This window comes from Triturus cristatus, chromosome 6 (assembly GCF_964204655.1).
Source record: "Triturus cristatus chromosome 6, aTriCri1.1, whole genome shotgun sequence".
NCBI classification, from domain to species: Eukaryota; Metazoa; Chordata; class Amphibia; order Caudata; family Salamandridae; genus Triturus; species Triturus cristatus.
The window spans coordinates 1,103,508,082-1,103,534,619 of record NC_140589.1 but is presented as its reverse complement, the minus strand read 5'-3'; positions in this window follow the sequence as shown (position 1 = coordinate 1,103,534,619).

Genomic DNA, 26,538 nt, shown 5'->3' with positions numbered 1-26,538 from the left:
AGTGAGAGTTAAGACATTAACCTGTAGGCCATAGTATGAGTCTAAGACCTTAGCTATTAGGCCAGAGTAAGAGTTAAGACCTTGGCTATTAGGCTAGAGTAAGAGTTAAGACCTTAACCAGTAGGCCAGAGTAAGAGTTAATACCTTAACCATTAGGCCAGAGTAAGAGTTAAGACCTTAACCATAAGGCCAGAGTATGAGTCTAAGACCTTAGCTATTAGGCCAGAGTAAGAGTTAAGACCTTAACCTGTAGGCCAGAGTACGAGTCTAAGACCTTAGCTGTTAGGCCAGAGTAAGAGTTAAGACCTTAACCAGTAGGCCAGAGTAAGAGTTAAGACCTTAACCTGTAGGCCAGAGTACGAGTCTAAGACCTTAGCTATTAGGCCAGGGTAAGAGTTAAGACCTTATCCAGTAGGCCAGAGTAAGAGTTAAGACCTTAGCTATTAGGCCAGAGTAAGAGTTAAGACCTTAGCTATTAGGCCAGAGTACAAGTTAAGACCTTAACCAGTAGGCCAGAGTAGGAGTTAAGACCTAAACCTGTAGGCCATAGTATGAGTCTAAGACCTTAGCTATTAGGCCAGAGTAAGAGTTAAGACCTTGGCTATTAGGCCAGAGTAAGAGTTAAGACCTTAACCAGTAGGCCAGAGTAAGAGTTAATACCTTAACCATTAGGCCAGAGTAAGAGTTAAGACCTTAACCATAAGGCCAGAGTATGAGTCTAAGACCTTAGCTATTAGGCCAGAGTAAGAGTTAAGACCTTAACCTGTAGGCCAGAGTACGAGTCTAAGACCTTAGCTGTTAGGCCAGAGTAAGAGTTAAGACCTTAACCAGTAGGCCAGAGTAAGAGTTAAGACCTTAAACTGTAGGCCATAGTACGAGTCTAAGACCTTAGCTATTAGGCCAGGGTAAGAGTTAAGACCTTATCCAGTAGGCAAGAGTAAGAGTTAAGACCTTAGCTATTAGGCCAGAGTAAGAGTTAAGACCTTAGCTATTAGGCCAGAGTAAGAGTTAAGACCTTAAGCAGTAGGCCAGAGTAAGAGTTAAGACCTTAACCTGTAGGCCATAGTACGAGTCTAAGACCTTAGCTATTAGGCCAGAGTAAAAGTTAAGACCTTAACCAGTAGCCCAGTGTAAGAGTTAAGACCTTAACCATTAGGCCAGAATACGAGTCTAAGACCTTAGCTATTAGGCCAGAGTACGAGTCTAAGACCTTAGTTATTAGGCCAGAGTAAGAGTTAAGACCTTAGCTATTAAGCCAGAGTAAGAGTTAAGACCTTAGCTGTTAGGCCAGAGTACGAGTCTAAGACCTTAGCTATTAGGCCAGAGTACGAGTCTAAGACCTTGGCTATTAGGCCAGAGTAAGAGTTAAGACCTTAGCTATTAGGCCAGAGTAAGAGCTAAGACCTTAACCAGTAGGCCAGAGTAAGAGTTAAGACCTTAACCTGTAGGCCATAGTATGAGTCTAAGACCTTAGCTATTAGGCCAGAGTAAGAGTTAAGACCTTAACCAGTAGGCCAGAGTAAGAGTTAAAACCTTAACCTGTAGGCCAGAGTACGAGTCTAAGACCTTAGCTATTAGGCCAGAGTAAGAGATAAGACCTTAACCATTAGGCCAGAGTACGAGTCTAAGACCTAAGCTATTAGGCCAGAGTAAGAGTTAAGACCTTAGCTATTAGGCCAGAGTAAGAGTTAAGACCTTAACCAGTAGGCGAGAGTTAGAGTTAAGACCTTAACCTGTAGGCCATAGTACGAGTCTAAGACCTTAGCTATTAGGCCAGAGTAAGAGTTAAGACCTTGGCTATTAGGCCAGAGTAAGAGTTAAGACCTTAGCTATTAGGCCAGAGTAAGAGTTAAGACCTTAGCTATTAGGCCAGAGTACGAGTCTAAGACCTTAGCCATTAGGCCAGAGTACGAGTCTAAGACCTTAGCTATTAGGCCAGAGTAAGAGTTAAGACCTTAGCTATTAGGCCAGAGTAAGAGTTAAGACCTTAGCTATTAGGCCAGAGTACGAGTCTAAGACCTTAGCTATTAGGCCAGAGTAAGAGTTAAGACCTTAACCAGTAGGCCAGTGTAAGAGTTAAGACCTTAACCATTAGGCCAGAGTACGAGTCTAAGACCTTAGCTATTAGGCTAGAGTACGAGTCTAAGACCTTAGCTATTACACCAGAGTAAGAGTTAAGACCTTAGCTATTAGGCCAGAGTAAGAGTTAAGACCTTAGCTATTAGGCCAGAGTAAGAGTTAAATCCTTAACCTGTAGGCCAGAGTACGAGTCTAAGACCTTAGCTATTAGGCCAGAGTAAGAGTTAAGACCTTAACCATTAGGCCAGAGTACGAGTCTAAGACCTAAGCTATTAGGCCAGAGTAAGAGTTAAGACCTTAGCTATTAGGCCAGAGTAAGAGTTAAGACCTTAACCAGTAGGTGAGAGTGAGAGTTAAGACATTAACCTGTAGGCCATAGTATGAGTCTAAGACCTTAGCTATTAGGCCAGAGTAAGAGTTAAGACCTTGGCTATTAGGCTAGAGTAAGAGTTAAGACCTTAACCAGTAGGCCAGAGTAAGAGTTAATACCTTAACCATTAGGCCAGAGTAAGAGTTAAGACCTTAACCATAAGGCCAGAGTATGAGTCTAAGACCTTAGCTATTAGGCCAGAGTAAGAGTTAAGACCTTAACCTGTAGGCCAGAGTACGAGTCTAAGACCTTAGCTGTTAGGCCAGAGTAAGAGTTAAGACCTTAACCAGTAGGCCAGAGTAAGAGTTAAGACCTTAAACTGTAGGCCATAGTACGAGTCTAACACCTTAGCTATTAGGCCAGATTAAGAGTTAAGACCTTAACCTGTAGGCCAGAGTAAGAGTTAAGACCTTAACCTGTAGGCCAGAGTACGAGTCTAAGACCTTAGCTATTAGGCCAGGGTAAGAGTTAAGACCTTATCCAGTAGGCCAGAGTAAGAGTTAAGACCTTAGCTATTAGGCCAGAGTAAGAGTTAAGACCTTAGCTATTAGGCCAGAGTACAAGTTAAGACCTTAACCAGTAGGCCAGAGTAGGAGTTAAGACCTAAACCTGTAGGCCATAGTATGAGTCTAAGACCTTAGCTATTAGGCCAGAGTAAGAGTTAAGACCTTGGCTATTAGGCCAGAGTAAGAGTTAAGACCTTAACCAGTAGGCCAGAGTAAGAGTTAATACCTTAACCATTAGGCCAGAGTAAGAGTTAAGACCTTAACCATAAGGCCAGAGTATGAGTCTAAGACCTTAGCTATTAGGCCAGAGTAAGAGTTAAGACCTTAACCTGTACTCCAGAGTACGAGTCTAAGACCTTAGCTGTTAGGCCAGAGTAAGAGTTAAGACCTTAACCAGTAGGCCAGAGTAAGAGTTAAGACCTTAAACTGTAGGCCATAGTACGAGTCTAAGACCTTAGCTATTAGGCCAGAGTAAGAGTTAAGACCTTAACCAGTAGGCCAGAGTAAGAGTTAAGACCTTAACCTGTAGGCCAGAGTAAGAGTTAAGACCTTAACCTGTAGGCCAGAGTACGAGTCTAAGACCTTAGCTATTAGGCCAGGGTAAGAGTTAAGACCTTAGCTATTAGGCCAGAGTACGAGTCTAAGACCTTAGCTATTAGGCCAGAGTAAGAGTTAAGACCTTAGCTATTAGGCCAGAGTAAGAGTTAAGACCTTAGCTATTAGGCCAGAGTACGAGTCTAAGACCTTAGCTATTAGGCCAGAGTACGAGTCTAAGACCTTAGCTATTAGGCCAGAGTAAGAGTTAAGACCTTAGCTATCAGGCCATAGTACGAGTCTTACACCTTAGCTATTAGGCCAGAGTAAGTGTTAAGACCTTAACCAGTACGCCAGTGTAAGAGTTAAGACCTTAACCTGTAGGCCAGAGTAAGAGTTAAGACCTTAACCTGTAGGCCATAGTAGGAGTCTTAGACCTTAGCTATTAGGCCAGAGTAAGAGTTAAGACCTTAACCAGTAGGCCAGAGTAAGAGTTAAGACCTTAACCATTAGGCCAGAGTACGAGTCTAAGACCTTAGCTATTAGGCCAGAGTAAGAGTTAAGACCTTAACCAGTAGGCCAGTGTAAGAGTTAAGACCTTAACCATTAGGCCAGAGTACGAGTCTAAGACCTTAGCTATTAGGCCAGAGTACGAGTCTAAGACCTTAGCCATTTAGCCAGAGTAAAAGTTAAGACCTTAGCTATTAGGCCAGAGTAAGAGTTAAGACCTTAACCATTACGCCAGAGTACGAGTCTAAGACCTTAGCTATTAGGCCAGAGTAAGTGTTAAGACCTTAACCAGTAGGCCAGAGTAAGAGTTAAGACCTTAACCATTAGGCCAGAGTACGAGTCTAAGACCTTAGCTATTAGGCCAGAGTAAGAGTTAAGACCTTAACCTGTAGGCCATAGTAGGAGTCTTAGACCTTAGCTATTAGGCCAGAGTAAGAGTTAAGACCTTAACCAGTAGGCCAGAGTAAGAGTTAAGACCTTAACCATTAGGCCAGAGTACGAGTCTAAGACCTTAGCTATTAGGCCAGAGTAAGAGTTAAGACCTTAACCAGTAGGCCAGTGTAAGAGTTAAGACCTTAACCATTAGGCCAGAGTACGAGTCTAAGACCTTAGCTATTAGGCCAGAGTACGAGTCTAAGACCTTAGCCATTTAGCCAGAGTAAAAGTTAAGACCTTAGCTATTAGGCCAGAGTAAGAGTTAAGACCTTAACCATTACGCCAGAGTACGAGTCTAAGACCTTAGCTATTAGGCCAGAGTAAGTGTTAAGACCTGAGCTATTATGCCAGACTAAGAGTTAAGACCTTAATCAGTAGGCCAGAGTAAGAGTTAAGACCTTAACCAGTAGGCCAGAGTAAGAGTTAAGACCTTAACCATTAGGCCAGAGTACGAGTCTAAGACCTTAGCTATTAGGCCAGAGTAAGAGTTAAGACCTTAACCAGTAGGCCAGAGTAAGAGTTAAGACCTTAACCTGTAGGCCATAGTACGAGTCTAAGACCTTAGCTATTAGGCCAGAGTAAGAGTTAAGACCTTAACCAGTCGGCCAGAGTAAGAGTTAAGACCTTAACCAGTAGGCCAGAGTACGAGTCTAACACCTTAGCTATTAGGCCAGAGTAAGAGTTAAGACCTTAACCAGTAGGCCAGAGAAAGAGTTAAGACCTTAACCATTAGACCAGAGTACGAATCTAAGACCTTAGCTATTAGGCCAGAGTAAGAGTTAAGACCTTAACCAGTAGGCCAGAGTAAGAGTTAAGACCTTAACCAGTAGGCCAGAGTATGAGTCTAAGACCTTAGCTATTAGGCCAGAGTAAGAGTTAAGACCTTAACCATTAGGCCAGAGTAAGAGTCTGGCCAGAGTAAGAGTTAAGACCTTTACCATTAGGCCAGATTAAGAGTCTAAGACCTTAACCATTAGGCCAGAGTAAGAGTTAAGACCTTAACCATTAGGCCGGAGTAAGAGCTAAGACCTTAACCATTAGGCCAGAGTAAGAGTCTAAGACCTTAACCATTAGGCCAGAGTAAGAGTTAAGACCTTAACCATTAGGCCAGATTAAGAGTCTAAGACCTTAACCATTAGGCCAGAGTAAGAGTTAAGACCTTAACCAGTAGGCCAGAGTAAGAGTTAAGACCTTAACCAGTAGGCCAGAGTACGAGTCTAAGACCTCAGCTATTAGGCCAGAGTAAGAGTTAAGATCCTAACCATTAGACCAGAGTACGAGTCTAAGACCTTAGCTATTAGGCCAGACTAAGAGTTAAGACCATAGCTATTAGGCCAGAGTATGAGTCTAAGAGCTTAGCTATTAGGCCAGAGTAAGAGCTAAGACCTTAACCATTAGGCCAGAGTACGAGTCTAAGACCTTAGCTATTAGGCCAGAGTAAGAGTTAAGACCTTCGCTATTAGGCCAGAGTAAGAGTTAAGACTTTAACCATTAAGCCAGTGTAAGAATAAAGACCTTAAACATTAGGCCAGAGAAAAAGTCTAAGACCTTAACCATTAGGCCGGACAAAGAGCTAAGACCTTAACCATTAGGCCAGAGTAAGAGTGTAAGATCTTAACCATTAGGCCAGAGTAAGAGTTAAGACCTTAACCATTAGGCCAGAGTAAGAGTCTGGCCAGAGTAAGAGTTAAGAACTTTACCATTAGGCCATATTAAGAGTCTAAGACCTTAACCATTAGGCCAGAGTAAGAGTTAAGACCTTAACCATTAGGCCAGAGTAAGAGTCTAAGACCTTAACCATTATGTCAGAGTAAGAGTCTAAGACCTGAGCTATTAGGCCAGACTAAGAGTTAAGACATTAACCATCAGGCCAGAGTACGAGTCTAAGACCTTAGCTATTAGGCCAGAGTAAGAGTTAAGACCTTAACCATTAGGCCAGAGTACGAGTCTAACACCTTAGCTATTAGGCCAGAGTAAGAGTTAAGACCTTAACCATTAGACCAGAGTATGAGTCTAAGACCTTAGCTATTAGGCCAGAGTAAGAGTTAAGACCTTAACCAGTAGGCCAGAGTAAGAGTTAAGACCTTAACATGTAGGCAATAGTACGAGTCTAAGACCTTAGCTATTAGGCCAGAGTAAGAGTTAAGACCTTAGCTATTAGGCCTGAGTAAGAGTTAAGACCTTAACCATTAGGCCAGAGTACGAGTCTAAGACCTTAGCTATTAGGCCAGAGTAAGAGTTAATACCTTAACCATTAGGCCAGAGTAAGAGTTAAGACCTTAACCATTAGGCCAGAGTACGAGTCTAAGACCTTAGCTATTAGGCCAGAGTAAGAGTTAAGACCTTAGCTATTAGGCCAGAGTAAGAGTTAAGACCTTAACCAGTAGGCCATAGTACGAGTCTAAGACCTTAGCTATTAGGCCAGAGTAAGAGTTAAGACCTTAACCAGTAGGCCAGAGTAAGAGTTAAGAACTTAACCTGTAGGCCATAGTACGAGTCTAAGACCTTAGCTATTAGGCCAGAGTAAGAGTTAAGACCTTAACCATTAGGCCAAAGTACGAGTCTAAGACCTTAGCTATTAGGCCAGAGTAAGAGTTAAGACTTTAGCTATTAGGCCAGAGTAAGAGTTAAGACCTTAGCTATTAGGCCAGAGTAAGAGTTAAGACCTTAGCTATTAGGCCAGAGTACGAGTCTAAGACCTTAGCTATTAGGCCAGAGTAAGAGTTAAGACCTTAGCTATCAGGCCATAGTACGAGTCTTACACCTTAGCTATTAGGCCAGAGTAAGTGTTAAGACCTTAACCAGTACGCCAGTGTAAGAGTTAAGACCTTAACCTGTAGGCCAGAGTAAGAGTTAAGACCTTAACCTGTAGGCCATAGTAGGAGTCTTAGACCTTAGCTATTAGGCCAGAGTAAGAGTTAAGACCTTAACCAGTAGGCCAGAGTAAGAGTTAAGACCTTAACCATTAGGCCAGAGTACGAGTCTAAGACCTTAGCTATTAGGCCAGAGTAAGAGTTAAGACCTTAACCAGTAGGCCAGTGTAAGAGTTAAGACCTTAACCATTAGGCCAGAGTACGAGTCTAAGACCTTAGCTATTAGGCCAGAGTACGAGTCTAAGACCTTAGCCATTTAGCCAGAGTAAAAGTTAAGACCTTAGCTATTAGGCCAGAGTAAGAGTTAAGACCTTAACCATTACGCCAGAGTACGAGTCTAAGACCTTAGCTATTAGGCCAGAGTAAGTGTTAAGACCTGAGCTATTATGCCAGACTAAGAGTTAAGACCTTAATCAGTAGGCCAGAGTAAGAGTTAAGACCTTAACCAGTAGGCCAGAGTAAGAGTTAAGACCTTAACCATTAGGCCAGAGTACGAGTCTAAGACCTTAGCTATTAGGCCAGAGTAAGAGTTAAGACCTTAACCAGTAGGCCAGAGTAAGAGTTAAGACCTTAACCTGTAGGCCATAGTACGAGTCTAAGACCTTAGCTATTAGGCCAGAGTAAGAGTTAAGACCTTAACCAGTCGGCCAGAGTAAGAGTTAAGACCTTAACCAGTAGGCCAGAGTACGAGTCTAACACCTTAGCTATTAGGCCAGAGTAAGAGTTAAGACCTTAACCAGTAGGCCAGAGAAAGAGTTAAGACCTTAACCATTAGACCAGAGTACGAATCTAAGACCTTAGCTATTAGGCCAGAGTAAGAGTTAAGACCTTAACCAGTAGGCCAGAGTAAGAGTTAAGACCTTAACCAGTAGGCCAGAGTATGAGTCTAAGACCTTAGCTATTAGGCCAGAGTAGGAGTTAAGACCTTAACCAGTAGGCCAGAGAAAGAGTTAAGACCTTAACCATTAGATCAGAGTACGAGTCTAAGACCATAGCTATTAGGCCAGAGGAAGAGTTAAGACCTTAGCTATTAGGCCAGAGTAAGAGTTAAGACTTTAACCATTAAGCCAGAGTAAGAATAAAGACCTTAAACATTAGGCCAGAGAAAGAGTCTAAGACCTTAACCATTAGGCCGGAGTAAGAGCTAAGACCTTAACCATTAGGCCAGAGTAAGAGTCTAAGACCTTAACCATTAGGCCAGAGTAAGAGTTAAGACCTTAACCATTAGGCCAGATTAAGAGTCTAAGACCTTAACCATTAGGCCAGAGTAAGAGTTAAGACCTTAACCAGTAGGCCAGAGTAAGAGTTAAGACCTTAACCAGTAGGCCAGAGTACGAGTCTAAGACCTCAGCTATTAGGCCAGAGTAAGAGTTAAGATCCTAACCATTAGACCAGAGTACGAGTCTAAGACCTTAGCTATTAGGCCAGACTAAGAGTTAAGACCATAGCTATTAGGCCAGAGTATGAGTCTAAGAGCTTAGCTATTAGGCCAGAGTAAGAGCTAAGACCTTAACCATTAGGCCAGAGAACGAGTCTAAGACCTTAGCTATTAGGCCAGAGTAAGAGTTAAGACCTTCGCTATTAGGCCAGAGTAAGAGTTAAGACTTTAACCATTAAGCCAGTGTAAGAATAAAGACCTTAAACATTAGGCCAGAGAAAAAGTCTAAGACCTTAACCATTAGGCCGGAGTAAGAGCTAAGACCTTAACCATTAGGCCAGAGTAAGAGTGTAAGATCTTAACCATTAGGCCAGAGTAAGAGTTAAGACCTTAACCATTAGGCCAGAGTAAGAGTCTGGCCAGAGTAAGAGTTAAGAACTTTACCATTAGGCCATATTAAGAGTCTAAGACCTTAACCATTAGGCCAGAGTAAGAGTTAAGACCTTAACCATTCGGCCAGAGTAAGAGTCTAAGACCTTAACCATTATGTCAGAGTAAGAGTCTAAGACCTTAGCTATTAGGCCAGACTAAGAGTTAAGACATTAACCATCAGGCCAGAGTACGAGTCTAAGACCTTAGCTATTAGGCCAGAGTAAGAGTTAAGACCTTAACCATTAGGCCAGAGTACGAGTCTAACACCTTAGCTATTAGGCCAGATTAAGAGTTAAGACCTTAACCATTAGACCAGAGTATGAGTCTAAGACCTTAGCTATTAGGCCAGAGTAAGAGTTAAGACCTTAACCAGTAGGCCAGAGTAAGAGTTAAGACCTTAACATGTAGGCAATAGTACGAGTCTAAGACCTTAGCTATTAGGCCAGAGTAAGAGTTAAGACCTTAGCTATTAGGCCTGAGTAAGAGTTAAGACCTTAACCATTAGGCCAGAGTACGAGTCTAAGACCTTAGCTATTAGGCCAGAGTAAGAGTTAATACCTTAACCATTAGGCCAGAGTAAGAGTTAAGACCTTAACCATTAGGCCAGAGTACGAGTCTAAGACCTTAGCTATTAGGCCAGAGTAAGAGTTAAGACCTTAGCTATTAGGCCAGAGTAAGAGTTAAGACCTTAACCAGTAGGCCATAGTACGAGTCTAAGACCTTAGCTATTAGGCCAGAGTAAGAGTTAAGACCTTAACCAGTAGGCCAGAGTAAGAGTTAAGAACTTAACCTGTAGGCCATAGTACGAGTCTAAGACCTTAGCTATTAGGCCAGAGTAAGAGTTAAGACCTTAACCATTAGGCCAAAGTACGAGTCTAAGACCTTAGCTATTAGGCCAGAGTAAGAGTTAAGACTTTAGCTCTTAGGCCAGAGTAAAAGTTAAGACCTTAACCAGTAGGCCAGAGTAAGAGTTAAGACCTTAACCATTAGGCCAGAGTACGAGTCTAAGACCTTAGCTATTAGGCCAGAGTAAGAGTTAAGACCTTAACCAGTAGGCCAGTGTAAGAGTTAAGACCTTAACCATTAGGCCAGAGTACGAGTCTAAGACCTTAGCTATTAGGCCAGAGTACGAGTCTAAGATCTTAGCTATTAGGCCAGAGTAAGAGTTAAGACCTTAGCTATTAGGCCAGAGTAAGAGTTAAGACCTTAGCTATTAGGCCAGAGTACGAGTCTAAGACCTTAGCTATTAGGCCAGAGTAAGAGTTAAGACCTTAGCTATTAGGCCAGAGTAAGAGTTAAGACCTTAGCTATTAGGCCAGAGTACGAGTCTAAGACCTTAGCTATCAGGCCATAGTACGAGTCTTACACCATAGCTATTAGGCCAGAGTAAGAGTTAAGACCTTAACCATTAGGCCAGAATACGAGTCTAAGACCTTAGCTATTAGGCCAGAGTAAGAGTTAAGACCTTAACCATTAGGCCAGAGTAAGAGTTAAGACCTTAACCATTAGGCAAGAGTATGAGTCTAAGACCTTAGCTATTAGGCCAGAGTAAGAGTTAAGACCTTAGCTATTAGGCCAGAGTAAGAGTTAAGACCTTAACCAGTAGGCCAGAGTAAGAGTTAAGACCTTCACCATTAGGCCAGAGTACGAGTCTAAGACCTTAGCTATTAGGCCAGAGTAAGAGTTAAGACCTTAACCAGTAGGCCAGAGTAAGAGTTAAGACCTTAACCATTTGGCCAGAGTACCAGTCTAAGACCTTAGCTATTAGGCCAGAGTAAGAGTTAAGACCTTAGCTATTAGGCCAGAGTAAGAGTTAAGACCTTAACCATTAGGCCAGAGTACGAGTCTAAGACCTTAGCTATTAGGCCAGAGTAAGAGTTAAGACCTTAACCAGTAGGCCACAGTAAGAGTTAAGAACTTAACCTGTAGGCCATAGTACGAGTCTAAGACCTTAGCTATTAGGCCAGAGTAAGAGTTAAGACCTTAGCTATTAGGCCAGAGTAAGAGTTAAGACCTTAACCATTAGGCCAAAGTACGAGTCTAAGACCTTAGCTATTAGGCCAGAGTAAGAGTTAAGACCTTAGCTATTAGGCCATAGTAAAAGTTAAGACCTTAACCAGTAGGCCAGAGTAAGAGTTAAGACCTTAACCATTAGGCCAGAGTACGAGTCTAAGACCTTAGCTATTAGGCCAGAGTAAGAGTTAAGACCTTAACCAGTAGGCCAGTGTAAGAGTTAAGACCTTAACCATTAGGCCAGAGTACGAGTCTAAGACCTTAGCTATTAGGCCAGAGTAAGAGTTAAGACCTTAACCAGTAGGCCAGTGTAAGAGTTAAGCCCTTAACCATTAGGCCAGAGTACGAGTCTAAGATCTTAGCTATTAGGCCAGAGTACTAGTCTAAGACCTTAGCTATTAGGCCAGAGTAAGAGTTAAGACCTTAGCTATTAGGCCAGAGTAAGAGTTAAGACCTTAGCTATTAGGCCAGAGTACGAGTCTAAGACCTTAGCTATTAGGCCAGAGTAAGAGTTAAGACCTTAACCAGTAGGCCAGTGTAAGAGTTAAGACCTTAACCATTAGGCCAGAGTACGAGTCTAAGACCTTAACCATTAGGCCAGAGTACGAGTCTAAGACGTTAGTTATTAGGCCAGAGTAAGAGTTAAGACCTTAACCAGTAGGCCAGAGTAAGAGTTAAGACCTTAACCATTAGTCCAGAGTACGAGTCTAAGACCTTAGCTATTAGGCCAGAGTAAGAGTTAAGACCTTAGCTATTGGGCCAGAGTAAGAGTTAAGACCTTAACCATTAGGCCAGAGTACGAGTCTGAGACCTTAGCTATTAGGCCAGAGTAAGAGTGTAAGACCTTAACCATTAGGCCAGAGTCAGAGTTAAGACCTTAACCATTAGGCCAGAGTAAGAGTCTGGCCAGAGTAAGAGTTAAGAACTTTACCATTAGGCCAGATTAAGAGTCTAAGACCTTAACCATTAGGCCAGAGTAAGAGTTAAGACCTTAACCATTAGGCCAGAGTAAGAGTCTAAGACCTTAACCATTATGTCAGAGTAAGAGTCTAAGACCTTAGCTATTAGGCCAGACTAAGAGTTAAGACATTAACCATCAGGCCAGAGTACGAGTCTAAGACCTTAGCTATTAGGCCAGAGTAAGAGTTAAGACCTTAACCATTAGGCCAGAGTACGAGTCTAACACCTTAGCTATTAGGCCAGAGTAAGAGTTAAGACCTTAACCATTAGACCAGAGTATGAGTCTAAGACCTTAGCTATTAGGCCAGAGTAAGAGTTAAGACCTTAACCAGTAGGCCAGAGTAAGAGTTAAGACCTTAACCTGTAGGCAATAGTACGAGTCTAAGACCTTAGCTATTAGGCCAGAGTAAGAGTTAAGACCTTAGCTATTAGGCCTGAGTAAGAGTTAAGACCTTAACCATTAGGCCAGAGTACGAGTCTAAGACCTTAGCTATTAGGCCAGAGTAAGAGTTAAGACCTTAACCATTAGGCCAGAGTAAGAGTTAAGACCTTAACCATTAGGCCAGAGTACGAGTCTAAGACCTTAGCTATTAGGCCAGAGTAAGAGTTAAGACCTTAGCTATTAGGCCAGAGTAAGAGTTAAGACCTTAACCAGTAGGCCATAGTACGAGTCTAAGACCTTAGCTATTAGGCCAGAGTAAGAGTTAAGAACTTAACCTGTAGGCCATAGTACGAGTCTAAGACCTTAGCTATTAGGCCAGAGTAAGAGTTAAGACCTTAACCATTAGGCCAAAGTACGAGTCTAAGACCTTAGCTATTAGGCCAGAGTAAGAGTTAAGACTTTAGCTATTAGGCCAGAGTAAAAGTTAAGACCTTAACCAGTAGGCCAGAGTAAGAGTTAAGACCTTAACCATTAGGCCAGAGTACGAGTCTAAGACCTTAGCTATTAGGCCAGAGTAAGAGTTAAGACCTTAACCAGTAGGCCAGTGTAAGAGTTAAGACCTTAACCATTAGGCCAGAGTACGAGTCTAAGACCTTAGCTATTAGGCCAGAGTACTAGTCTAAGATCTTAGCTATTAGGCCAGAGTAAGAGTTAAGACCTTAGCTATTAGGCCAGAGTAAGAGTTAAGACCTTAGCTATTAGGCCAGAGTACGAGTCTAAGACCTTAGCTATTAGGCCAGAGTAAGAGTTAAGACCTTAGCTATTAGGCCAGAGTAAGAGTTAAGACCTTAGCTATTAGGCCAGAGTACGAGTCTAAGACCTTAGCTATCAGGCCATAGTACGAGTCTTACACCATAGCTATTAGGCCAGAGTAAGAGTTAAGACCTTAGCTATTAGGCCAGAGTAAGAGTTAAGACCTTAGCTATTAGGCCAGAGTAAGAGTTAAGACCTTAGCTATTAGGCCAGAGTACGAGTCTAAGACCTTAGCTATTAGGCCAGAGTAAGAGTTAAGACCTTAGCTATTAGGCCAGAGTAAGAGTTAAGACCTTAGCTATTAGGCCAGAGTACGAGTCTAAGACCTTAGCTATCAGGCCATAGTACGAGTCTTACACCATAGCTATTAGGCCAGAGTAAGAGTTAAGACCTTAACCATTAGGCCAGAATACGAGTCTAAGACCTTAGCTATTAGGCCAGAGTAAGAGTTAAGACCTTAACCATTAGGCCAGAGTAAGAGTTAAGACCTTAACCATTAGGCAAGAGTATGAGTCTAAGACCTTAGCTATTAGGCCAGAGTAAGAGTTAAGACCTTAGCTATTAGGCCAGAGTAAGAGTTAAGACCTTAACCAGTAGGCCAGAGTAAGAGTTAAGACCTTCACCATTAGGCCAGAGTACGAGTCTAAGACCTTAGCTATTAGGCCAGAGTAAGAGTTAAGACCTTAACCAGTAGGCCAGAGTAAGAGTTAAGACCTTAACCATTTGGCCAGAGTACCAGTCTAAGACCTTAGCTATTAGGCCAGAGTAAGAGTTAAGACCTTAGCTATTAGGCCAGAGTAAGAGTTAAGACCTTAACCATTAGGCCAGAGTACGAATCTAAGACCTTAGCTATTAGGCCAGAGTAAGAGTTAAGACCTTAACCAGTAGGCCACAGTAAGAGTTAAGAACTTAACCTGTAGGCCATAGTACGAGTCTAAGACCTTAGCTATTAGGCCAGAGTAAGAGTTAAGACCTCAGCTATTAGGCCAGAGTAAGAGTTAAGACCTTAACCATTAGGCCAAAGTACGAGTCTAAGACCTTAGCTATTAGGCCAGAGTAAGAGTTAAGACCTTAGCTATTAGGCCATAGTAAAAGTTAAGACCTTAACCAGTAGGCCAGAGTAAGAGTTAAGACCTTAACCATTAGGCCAGAGTACGAGTCTAAGACCTTAGCTATTAGGCCAGAGTAAGAGTTAAGACCTTAACCAGTAGGCCAGTGTAAGAGTTAAGACCTTAACCATTAGGCCAGAGTACGAGTCTAAGACCTTAGCTATTAGGCCAGAGTAAGAGTTAAGACCTTAACCAGTAGGCCAGTGTAAGAGTTAAGCCCTTAACCATTAGGCCAGAGTACGAGTCTAAGATCTTAGCTATTAGGCCAGAGTACTAGTCTAAGACCTTAGCTATTAGGCCAGAGTAAGAGTTAAGACCTTAGCTATTAGGCCAGAGTAAGAGTTAAGACCTTAGCTATTAGGCCAGAGTACGAGTCTAAGACCTTAGCTATTAGGCCAGAGTAAGAGTTAAGACCTTAACCAGTAGGCCAGTGTAAGAGTTAAGACCTTAACCATTAGGCCAGAGTATGAGTCTAAGACCTTAGCTATTGGGCCAGAGTACGAGTCTAAGACCTTAGCTATTAGGCCAGAGTAAGAGTTAAGACCTTAACCATTAGGCCAGAGTACGAGTCTAAGACGTTAGCTATTAGGCCAGAGTAAGAGTTAAGACCTTAACCAGTAGGCCAGAGTAAGAGTTAAGACCTTAACCATTAGTCCAGAGTACGAGTCTAAGACCTTAGCTATTAGGCCAGAGTAAGAGTTAAGACCTTAGCTATTGGGCCAGAGTAAGAGTTAAGACCTTAACCATTAGGCCAGAGTACGAGTCTAAGACCTTAGCTATTAGGCCAGAGTAAGAGTTAAGACCTTAACCTGTAGGCCATAGTACAAGTATAAGACCTTAGCTATTAGGCCAGAGTAACAGTTAAGAACGTAGCTATCAGGCCAGAGTAAGAGTTAAGACCTTAACCAGTAGGCCAGAGTAAGAGTTAAGACCTTAACCTGTAGGCCAGAGTAGGAGTTAAGACCTAAACCTGTAGGCCATACTATGAGTCTAAGACCTTAGCTAATAGGCCAGAGTAAGAGTTAAGACCTTAGCTATTAGGCCAGAGTAAGAGTTAAGACCTTAACCTGAAGGCCATAGTATGAGTCTAAGACCTTAGATATTAGGCCAGAGTACGAGTCTAAGACCTTAGCTATTAGGCCAGAGTAAGAGTTAAGACCTTAACCATTAGGCCAGAGTACGAGTCTAAGACCTTAGCTATTAGGCCAGAGTAAGAGTTAAGACCTTAACCAGTAGGCCAGAGTACGAGTCGAAGACCTTAGCTATTAGGCCAGAGTAAGAGTTAAGACCTTAACCAGTAGGCCAGAGTAAGAGTTAAGACCTTAACCTGTAGGCCATAGTACGAGTCTAAGACCTTAGCTATTAGGCCAGAGTAAGAGTTAAGACCTTAGCTATTAGGCCAGAGTACGAGTCTAAGACCTTAGCTATTAGGCCAGAGTACGAGTCTAAGACCTTAGCTATCAGGCCATAGTACGAGTCTTACACCATAGCTATTAGGCCAGAGTAAGAGTTAAGACCTTAACCATTAGGCCAGAATACCAGTCTAAGACCTTAGCTATTAGGCCAGAGTAAGAGTTAAGACCTTAACCATTAGGCCAGAGTATGAGTTAAGACCTTAACCATTAGGCAAGAGTATGAGTCTAAGATCTTAGCTATTAGGCCAGAGTAAGAGTTAAGACCTTAGCTATTAGGCCAGAGTAAGAGTTAGGACCTTAACCAGTAGGCCAGAGTAAGAGTTAAGACCTTCACCATTAGGCCAGAGTACGAGTCTAAGACCTTAGCTATTAGGCCAGAGTAAGAGTTAAGACCTTAACCAGTAGGCCAGAGTAAGAGTTAAGACCTTAACCATTTGGCCAGAGTACCAGTCTAAGACCTTAGCTAATAGGCCAGAGTAAGAGTTAAGACCTTAACCAGTAGGCCAGAGTAAGAGTTAAGACCTTAACCATTTGGCCAGAGTACCAGTCTAAGACCTTAGCTAATAGGCCAGAGTAAGAGTTAAGACCTTAGCTATTAGGCCAGAGTAAGAGTTAAGACCTTAACCATTAGGCCAGAGTACGAGTCTAAGACCTTAGCTATTAGGCCAGAGTAAGAGTTAAGACCTTAACCAGTAGGCCAGAGTAAGAGTTAAGAACTTAACCTGTAGGCCATAGTACGAGTCTAAGACCTTAGCTATTAGGCCAGAGTGAGAGTTAAGACCTTAGCTATTAGGCCATAGTGAAAGTTAAGACCTTAACCAGTAGGCCAGAGTAAGAGTTAAGACCTTAACCATTAGGTCAGAGTACGAGTCTAAGACCTTAGCTATTAGGCCAGAGTAAGAGTTAAGACCTTAACCAGTAGGCCAGTGTAAGAGTTAAGACCTTAACCATTAGGCCAGAGTACGAGTCTAAGACCTTAGCTATTAGGCCAGAGTGAGAGTTAAGACCTTAACCAGTAGGCCAGTGTAAGAGTTAAGACCTTAACCATTAGGCCAGAGTACGAGTCTAAGACCTTAGCTATTAGGCCAGAGTAAGAGTTAAGACCTTAGCTATTAGGCCAGAGTAAGAGTTAAGACCTTAACCATTAGGCCAGAGTACGAGTCTAAGACCTTAGCTATTAGGCCAGAGTAAGAGTTAAGACCTTAACCAGTAGGCCAGAGTAAGAGTTAAGAACTTAACCTGTAGGCCATAGTACGAGTCTAAGACCTTAGCTATTAGGCCAGAGTGAGAGTTAAGACCTTAGCTATTAGGCCATAGTGAAAGTTAAGACCTTAACCAGTAGGCCAGAGTAAGAGTTAAGACCTTAACCATTAGGTCAGAGTACGAGTCTAAGACCTTAGCTATTAGGCCAGAGTAAGAGTTAAGACCTTAACCAGTAGGCCAGTGTAAGAGTTAAGACCTTAACCATTAGGCCAGAGTACGAGTCTAAGACCTTAGCTATTAGGCCAGAGTGAGAGTTAAGACCTTAACCAGTAGGCCAGTGTAAGAGTTAAGACCTTAACCATTAGGCCAGAGTACGAGTCTAAGACCTTAGCTATTAGGCCAGAGTACGAGTCTAAGACCTTAGCTATTAGGCCAGAGTAAGAGTTAAGACCTTAGCTATTAGGCAAGAGTAAGAGTTAAGACCTTAGCTATTAGGCCATAGTACGAGTCTAAGACCTTAGCTATTAGGCCAGAGTATGAGTTAAGACCTTAACCAGTAGGCCAGTGTAAGAGTTAAGACCTTAACCATTAGGCCAGAGTACGAGTCTAAGACCTTAGCTATTAGGCCAGAGTACGAGTCTAAGACCTTAGCTATTAGGCCAGAGTAAGAGTTAAGACCTTAGCTATTAGGCCAGAGTAAGAGTTAAGACCTTAGCTATTAGGCCAGAGTACGAGTCTAAGACCTTAGCTATTAGGCCAGAGTAAGAGTTAAGACCTTAACCAGTCGGCCAGAGTAAGAGTTAAGACCTTAACCAGTAGGCCAGAGTACCAGTCTAACACCTTAGCTATTAGGCCAGAGTAAGAGTTAAGACCTTAACCAGTAGGCCAGAGAAAGAGTTAAGACCCTAACCATTAGACCAGAGTACGAATCTAAGACCTTAGCTATTAGGCCAGAGTAAGAGTTAAGACCTTAACCAGCAGGCCAGAGTAAGAGTTAAGACCTTAACCAGTAGGCCAGAGAAAGAGTTAAGACCTTAATCATTAGATCAGAGTACAAGTCTAAGACCGTAGCTATTAGGCCAGAGTAAGAGTTAAGACCTTAGCTATTAGGCCAGAGTAAGAGTTAAGACTTTAACCATTAAGCCAGAGTAAGAATAAAGACCTTAAACATTAGGCCAGAGAAAGAGTCTAAGACCTTAACCATTAGGCCGGAGTAAGAGCTAAGACCTTAACCATTAGGCCAGAGTAAGAGTCTAAGACCTTAACCATTAGGCCAGAGTAAGAGTTAAGACCTTAACCATTAGGCCAGATTAAGAGTCTAAGACCTTAACCATTAGGCCAGAGTAAGAGTTAAGACCTTAACCAGTAGGCCAGAGTAAGAGTTAAGACCTTAACCAGTAGGCCAGAGTACGAGTCTAAGACCTCAGCTATTAGGCCAGAGTAAGAGTTAAGATCCTAAACATTAGACCAGAGTACGAGTCTAAGACCTTAGCTATTAGGCCAGACTAAGAGTTAAGACCATAGCTATTAGGCCAGAGTATGAGTCTAAGAGCTTAGCTATTAGGCCGGAGTAAGAGCTAAGACCTTAACCATTAGGCCAGAGTACGAGTCTAAGACCTTAGCTATTAGGCCAGAGTAAGAGTTAAGACCTTCGCTATTAGGCCAGAGTAAGAGTTAAGACTTTAACCATTAAGCCAGTGTAAGAATAAAGACCTTAAACATTAGGCCAGAGAAAGAGTCTAAGACCTTAACCATTAGGCCGGAGTAAGAGCTAAGACCTTTACCATTAGGCCAGATTAAGAGTCTAAGACCTTAACCATTAGGCCAGAGTAAGAGTTAAGACCTTAACCATTAGGCCAGAGTAAGAGTCTAAGACCTTAACCATTATGTCAGAGTAAGAGTCTAAGACCTTAGCTATTAGGCCAGACTAAGAGTTAAGACATTAACCATCAGGCCAGAGTACGAGTCTAAGACCTTAGCTATTAGGCCAGAGTAAGAGTTAAGACCTTAACCATTAGGCCAGAGTACGAGTCTAACACCTTAGCTATTAGGCCAGAGTAAGAGTTAAGACCTTAACCATTAGGCCAGAGTATGAGTCTAAGACCTTAGCTATTAGGCCAGAGTAAGAGTTAAGACCTTAACCAGTAGGCCAGAGTAAGAGTTAAGACCTTAACCTGTAGGCCATAGTACGGGTCTAAGACCTTAGCTATTAGGCCAGAGTAAGAGTTAAGACCTTAGCTATTAGGCCTGAGTAAGAGTTAAGACCTTAACCATTAGGCCAGAGTACGAGTCTACGACCTTAGCTATTAGGCCAGAGTAAGAGTTAAGACCTTAACCATTAGGCCAGAGTAAGAGTTAAGACCTTAACCATTAGGCCAGAGTACGAGTCTAAGACCTTAGCTATTAGGCCAGAGTAAGAGTTAAGACCTTAGCTATTAGGCCAGAGTAAGAGTTAAGACCTTAACCAGTAGGCCATAGTACGAGTCTAAGACCTTAGCTATTAGGCCAGAGTAAGAGTTAGGACCTTAACCAGTAGGCCAGAGTAAGAGTTAAGAACTTAACCTGTAGGCCATAGTACGAGTCTAAGACCTTAGCTATTAGGCCAGAGTAAGAGTTAAGACCTTAGCTATTATGCCAGAGTAAGAGTTAAGACCTTAACCATTAGGCCAAAGTACGAGTTTAAGACCTTAGCTATTAGGCCAGAGTAAGAGTTAAGACCTTAGCTATTAGGCCAGAGTAAAAGTTAAGACCTTAACCAGTAGGCCAGAGTAAGAGTTAAGACCTTAACCATTAGGCCAGAGTACGAGTCTAAGACCTTAGCTATTAGGCCAGAGTAAGAGTTAAGACCTTAACCAGTAGGCCAGTGTAAGAGTTAAGACCTTAACCATTAGGCCAGAGTACGAGTCTAAGACCTTAGCTATTAGGCCAGAGTACGAGTCTAAGATCTTAGCTATTAGGCCAGAGTAAGAGTTAAGACCTTAGCTATTAGGCCAGAGTAAGAGTTAAGACCTTAGCTATTAGGCCAGAGTACGAGTCTAAGACCTTAGCTATTAGGCCAGAGTAAGAGTTAAGACCTTAGCTATTAGGCCAGAGTACGAGTCTAAGACCTTAGCTATCAGGCCATAGTACGAGTCTTACACCATAGCTATTAGGCCAGAGTAAGAGTTAAGACCTTAACCATTAGGCCAGAATACGAGTCTAAGACCTTAGCTATTAGGCCAGAGTAAGAGTTAAGACCTTAACCATTAGGCCAGAGTAAGAGTTAAGACCTTAACCATTAGGCAAGAGTATGAGTCTAAGACCTTAGCTATTAGGCCAGAGTAAGAGTTAAGACCTTAGCTATTAGGCCAGAGTAAGAGTTAAGACCTTAACCAGTAGGCCAGAGTAAGAGTTAAGACCTTCACCATTAGGCCAGAGTACGAGTCTAAGACCTTAGCTATTAGGCCAGAGTAAGAGTTAAGACCTTAACCAGTAGGCCAGAGTAAGAGTTAAGACCTTAACCATTTGGCCAGAGTACCAGTCTAAGACCTTAGCTATTAGGCCAGAGTAAGAGTTAAGACCTTAGCTATTAGGCCAGAGTAAGAGTTAAGACCTTAACCATTAGGCCAGAGTACGAGTCTAAGACCTTAGCTATTAGGCCAGAGTAAGAGTTAAGACCTTAACCAGTAGGCCAGAGTAAGAGTTAAGAACTTAAACTGTAGGCCATAGTACGAGTCTAAGACCTTAGCTATTAGGCCAGAGTAAGAGTTAAGACCTTAGCTATTAGGCCAGAGTAAGAGTTAAGACCTTAACCATTAGGCCAAAGTACGAGTCTAAGACCTTAGCTATTATGCCAGAGTAAGAGTTAAGACCTTAGCTATTAGGCCAGAGTAAGAGTTAAGACCTTAGCTATTAGGCCAGAGTACGAGTCTAAGACATTAGGTATTAGGCCAGAGTACGAGTCTAAGACCTTAGCTATTAGGCCAGAGTAAGAGTTAAGACCTTAATCAGTAGGCCAGTGTAAGAGTTAAGACCTTAACCATTAGGCCAGAGTACGAGTCTAAGACCTTAGCTATTAGGCCAGAGTAAGAGTTAAGACCTTAACCAGTAGGCCAGAGTACGAGTCTAAGACCTTAGCTATTAGGCCAGAGTACGAGTCTAAGACCTTAGCAATTAGGCCAGAGTAAGAGTTAAAACCTTAGCTATTAGGCCAGAGTAAGAGTTAAGACCTTAGCTATTAGGCCAGAGTACGAGTCTAAGACCTTAGCTATTAGGCCAGAGTACGAGTCTAAGACCTTAGCTATTAGGCCAGAGTAAGAGTTAAGACCTTAGCTATCAGGCCATAGTACGAGTCTTACACCTTAGCTATTAGGCCAGAGTAAGAGTTAAGACCTTAACCAGTACGCCAGTGTAAGAGTTAAGACCTTAACCTGTAGGCCAGAGTAAGAGTTAAGACCTTAACCTGTAGGCCATAGTAGGAGTCTTAGACCTTAGCTATTAGGCCAGAGTAAGAGTTAAGACCTTAACCAGTAGGCCAGAGTAAGAGTTAAGACCTTAACCATTAGGCCAGAGTACGAGTCTAAGACCTTAGCTATTAGGCCAGAGTAAGAGTTAAGACCTTAGCTATTAGGCCAGAGTAAGAGTTAAGACCTTAACCATTACGCCAGAGTACGAGTCTAAGACCTTAGCTATTAGGCCAGAGTAAGTGTTAAGACCTGAGCTATTATGCCAGACTAAGAGTTAAGACCTTAATCAGTAGGCCAGAGTAAGAGTTAAGACCTTAACCAGTAGGCCAGAGTAAGAGTTAAGACCTTAACCATTAGGCCAGAGTACGAGTCTAAGACCTTAGCTATTAGGCCAGGGTAAGAGTTAAGACCTTAACCAGTAGGCCAGAGTAAGAGTTAAGACCTTAACCTGTAGGCCATAGTACGAGTCTAAGACCTTAGCTATTAGGCCAGAATAAGAGTTAAGACCTTAACCAGTCGGCCAGAGTAAGAGTTAAGACCTTAACCAGTAGGCCAGAGTACGAGTCTAACACCTTAGCTATTAGGCCAGAGTAAGAGTTAGGACCTTAACCAGTAGGCCAGAGAAAGAGTTAAGACCTTAACCATTAGACCAGAGTACGAATCTAAGACCTTAGCTATTAGGCCAGAGTAAGAGTTAAGACCTTAACCAGTAGGCCAGAGTAAGAGTTAAGACCTTAACCAGTAGGCCAGAGTATGAGTCTAAGACCTTAGCTATTAGGCCAGAGTAAGAGTTAAGACCTTAACCAGTAGGCCAGAGAAAGAGTTAAGACCTTAACCATTAGATCAGAGTACGAGTCTAAGACCGTAGCTATTAGGCCAGAGTAAGAGTTAAGACCTTAGCTATTAGGCCAGAGTAAGAGTTAAGACTTTAACCATTAAGCCAGAGTAAGAATAAAGACCTTAAACATTAGGCCAGAGAAAGAGTCTAAGACCTTAACCATTAGGCCGGAGTAAGAGTCTAAGACCTTAACCATTAGGCCAGAGTAAGAGTTAAGACCTTAACCATTAGGCAAGATTAAGAGTCTAAGACCTTAACCATTAGGCCAGAGTAAGAGTTAAGACCTTAACCAGTAGGCCAGAGTAAGAGTTAAGACCTTAACCAGTAGGCCAGAGTACGAGTCTAAGACCTCAGCTATTAGGCCAGAGTAAGAGTTAAGATCCTAACCATTAGACCAGAGTACGAGTCTAAGACCTTAGCTATTAGGCCAGACTAAGAGTTAAGACCATAGCTATTAGGCCAGAGTATGAGTCTAAGAGCTTAGCTATTAGGCCGGAGTAAGAGCTAAGACCTTAACAATTAGGCCAGAGTACGAGTCTAAGACCTTAGCTATTAGGCCAGAGTAAGAGTTAAGACCTTCGCTATTAGGCCAGAGTAAGAGTTAAGACTTTAACCATTAAGCCAGTGTAAGAATAAAGACCTTAAATATTAGGCCAGAGAAAGAGTCTAAGACCTTAACCATTAGGCCGGAGTAAGAGCTAAGACCTTAACCATTAGGCCAGAGTAAGAGTCTAAGACCTTAACCATTAGGCCAGAGTAAGAGTTAAGACCTTATCCATTAGGCCAGAGTAAGAGTCTGGCCAGAGTAAGAGTTAAGAACTTTACCATTAGGCCAGATTAAGAGTCTAAGACCTTAACCATTAGGCCAGAGTAAGAGTTAAGACCTTAACCATTAGGCCAGAGTAAGAGTCTAAGACCTTAACCATTATGTCAGAGTAAGAGTCTAAGACCTTAGCTATTAGGCCAGACTAAGAGTTAAGACATTAACCATCAGGCCAGAGTACGAGTCTAAGACCTTAGCTATTAGGCCAGAGTAAGAGTTAAGACCTTAACCATTAGGCCAGAGTACGAGTCTAACACCTTAGCTATTAGGCCAGAGTAAGAGTTAAGACCTTAACCATTAGGCCAGAGTATGAGTCTAAGACCTTAGCTATTAGGCCAGAGTAAGAGTTAAGACCTTAACCAGTAGGCCAGAGTAAGAGTTAACACCTTAACCTGTAGGCCATAGTACGGGTCTAAGACCTTAGCTATTAGGCCAGAGTAAGAGTTAAGACCTTAGCTATTAGGCCTGAGTAAGAGTTAAGACCTTAACCATTAGGCCAGAGTACGAGTCTACGACCTTAGCTATTAGGCCAGAGTAAGAGTTAAGACCTTAACCATTAGGCCAGAGTAAGAGTTAAGACCTTAACCATTAGGCCAGAGTACGAGTCTAAGACCTTAGCTATTAGGCCAGAGTAAGAGTTAAGACCTTAGCTATTAGGCCAGAGTAAGAGTTAAGACCTTAACCAGTAGGCCATAGTACGAGTCTAAGACCTTAGCTATTAGGCCAGAGTAAGAGTTAGGACCTTAACCAGTAGGCCAGAGTAAGAGTTAAGAACTTAACCTGTAGGCCATAGTACGAGTCTAAGACCTTAGCTATTAGGCCAGAGTAAGAGTTAAGACCTTAGCTATTATGCCAGAGTAAGAGTTAAGACCTTAACCATTAGGCCAAAGTACGAGTCTAAGACCTTAGCTATTAGGCCAGAGTAAGAGTTAAGACCTTAGCTATTAGGCCAGAGTAAAAGTTAAGACCTTAACCAGTAGGCCAGAGTAAGAGTTAAGACCTTAACCATTAGGCCAGAGTACGAGTCTAAGACCTTAGCTATTAGGCCAGAGTAAGAGTTAAGACCTTAACCAGTAGGCCAGTGTAAGAGTTAAGACCTTAACCATTAGGCCAGAGTACGAGTCTAAGACCTTAGCTATTAGGCCAGAGTACGAGTCTAAGATCTTAGCTATTAGGCCAGAGTAAGAGTTAAGACCTTAGCTATTAGGCCAGAGTAAGAGTCTAAGACCTTAGCTATCAGGCCATAGTACGAGTCTTACACCATAGCTATTAGGCCAGAGTAAGAGTTAAGACCTTAACCATTAGGCCAGAATACGAGTCTAAGACCTTAGCTATTAGGCCAGAGTAAGAGTTAAGACCTTAACCATTAGGCCAGAGTAAGAGTTAAGACCTTAACCATTAGGCAAGAGTATGAGTCTAAGACCTTAGCTATTAGGCCAGAGTAAGAGTTAAGACCTTAGCTATTAGGCCAGAGTAAGAGTTAAGACCTTAACCAGTAGGCCAGAGTAAGAGTTAAGACCTTCACCATTAGGCCAGAGTACGAGTCTAAGACCTTAGCTATTAGGCCAGAGTAAGAGTTAAGACCTTAACCAGTAGGCCAGAGTAAGAGTTAAGACCTTAACCATTTGGCCGGAGTACCAGTCTAAGACCTTAGCTATTAGGCCAGAGTAAGAGTTAAGACCTTAGCTATTAGGCCAGAGTAAGAGTTAAGACCTTAACCATTAGGCCAAAGTACGAGTCTAAGACCTTAGCTATTAGGCCAGAGTAAGAGTTAAGACCTTAGCTATTAGGCCATAGTAAAAGTTAAGACCTTAACCAGTAGGCCAGAGTAAGAGTTAAGACCTTAACCATTAGGCCAGAGTACGAGTCTAAGACCTTAGCTATTAGGCCAGAGTAAGAGTTAAGACCTTAACCAGTAGGCCAGTGTAAGAGTTAAGACCTTAACCATTAGGCCAGAGTACGAGTCTAAGACCTTAGCTATTGGGCCAGAGTACGAGTCTAAGACCTTAGCTATTAGGCCAGAGTAAGAGTTAAGACCTTAGCTATTAGGCCAGAGTAAGAGTTAAGACCTTAACCATAAGACCAGAGTATGAGTCTAAGACCTTAGCTATTAGGCCAGAGTAAGAGTTAAGACCTTAACCTGAAGGCCATAGTACGAGTCTAAGACCTTAGCTATTAGGCCAGAGTAAGAGTCAAGACCTTAACCATTAGGCCAGAGTAAGAGTTAAGACCTTAACCAGTAGGCCAGAGTATGAGTCTAAGACCTTAGCTATTAGGCCAGAGTAAGAGGTAAGACCTTAACCAGTAGGCCAGAGAAAGAGTTAAGACCTTAACCATTAGATCAGAGTACGAGTCTAAGACCGTAGCTATTAGGCCAGAGTAAGAGTTAAGACCTTAGCTATTAGGCCAGAGTAAGAGTTAAGACTTTAACCATTAAGCCAGAGTAAGAATAAAGACCTTAAACATTAGGCCAGAGAAAGAGTCTAAGACCTTAACCATTAGGCCGGAGTAAGAGTCTAAGGCCTTAACCATTAGGCCAGAGTAAGAGTTAAGACCTTAACCATTAGGCCAGATTAAGAGTCTAAGACCTTAACCATTAGGCCAGAGTAAGAGTTAAGACCTTAACCAGTAGGCCAGAGTAAGAGTTAAGACCTTAACCAGTAGGCCAGAGTACGAGTCTAAGACCTCAGCTATTAGGCCAGAGTAAGAGTTAAGATCCTAACCATTAGACCAGAGTACGAGTCTAAGACCTTAGCTATTAGGCCAGACTAAGAGTTAAGACCATAGCTATTAGGCCAGAGTATGAGTCTAAGAGCTTAGCTATTAGGCCGGAGTAAGAGCTAAGACCTTAACAATTAGGCCAGAGTACGAGTCTAAGACCTTAGCTATTAGGCCAGAGTAAGAGTTAAGACCTTCGCTATTAGGCCAGAGTAAGAGTTAAGACTTTAACCATTAAGCCAGTGTAAGAATAAAGACCTTAAATATTAGGCCAGAGAAAGAGTCTAAGACCTTAACCATTAGGCCGGAGTAAGAGCTAAGACCTTAACCATTAGGCCAGAGTAAGAGTCTAAGACCTTAACCATTAGGCCAGAGTAAGAGTTAAGACCTTAACCATTAGGCCAGAGTAAGAGTCTGGCCAGAGTAAGAGTTAAGAACTTTACCATTAGGCCAGATTAAGAGTCTAAGACCTTAACCATTAGGCCAGAGTAAGAGTTAAGACCTTAACCATTAGGCCAGAGTAAGAGTCTAAGACCTTAACCATTATGTCAGAGTAAGAGTCTAAGACCTTAGCTATTAGGCCAGACTAAGAGTTAAGACATTAACCATCAGGCCAGAGTACGAGTCTAAGACCTTAGCTATTAGGCCAGAGTAAGAGTTAAGACCTTAACCATTAGGCCAGAGTACGAGTCTAACACCTTA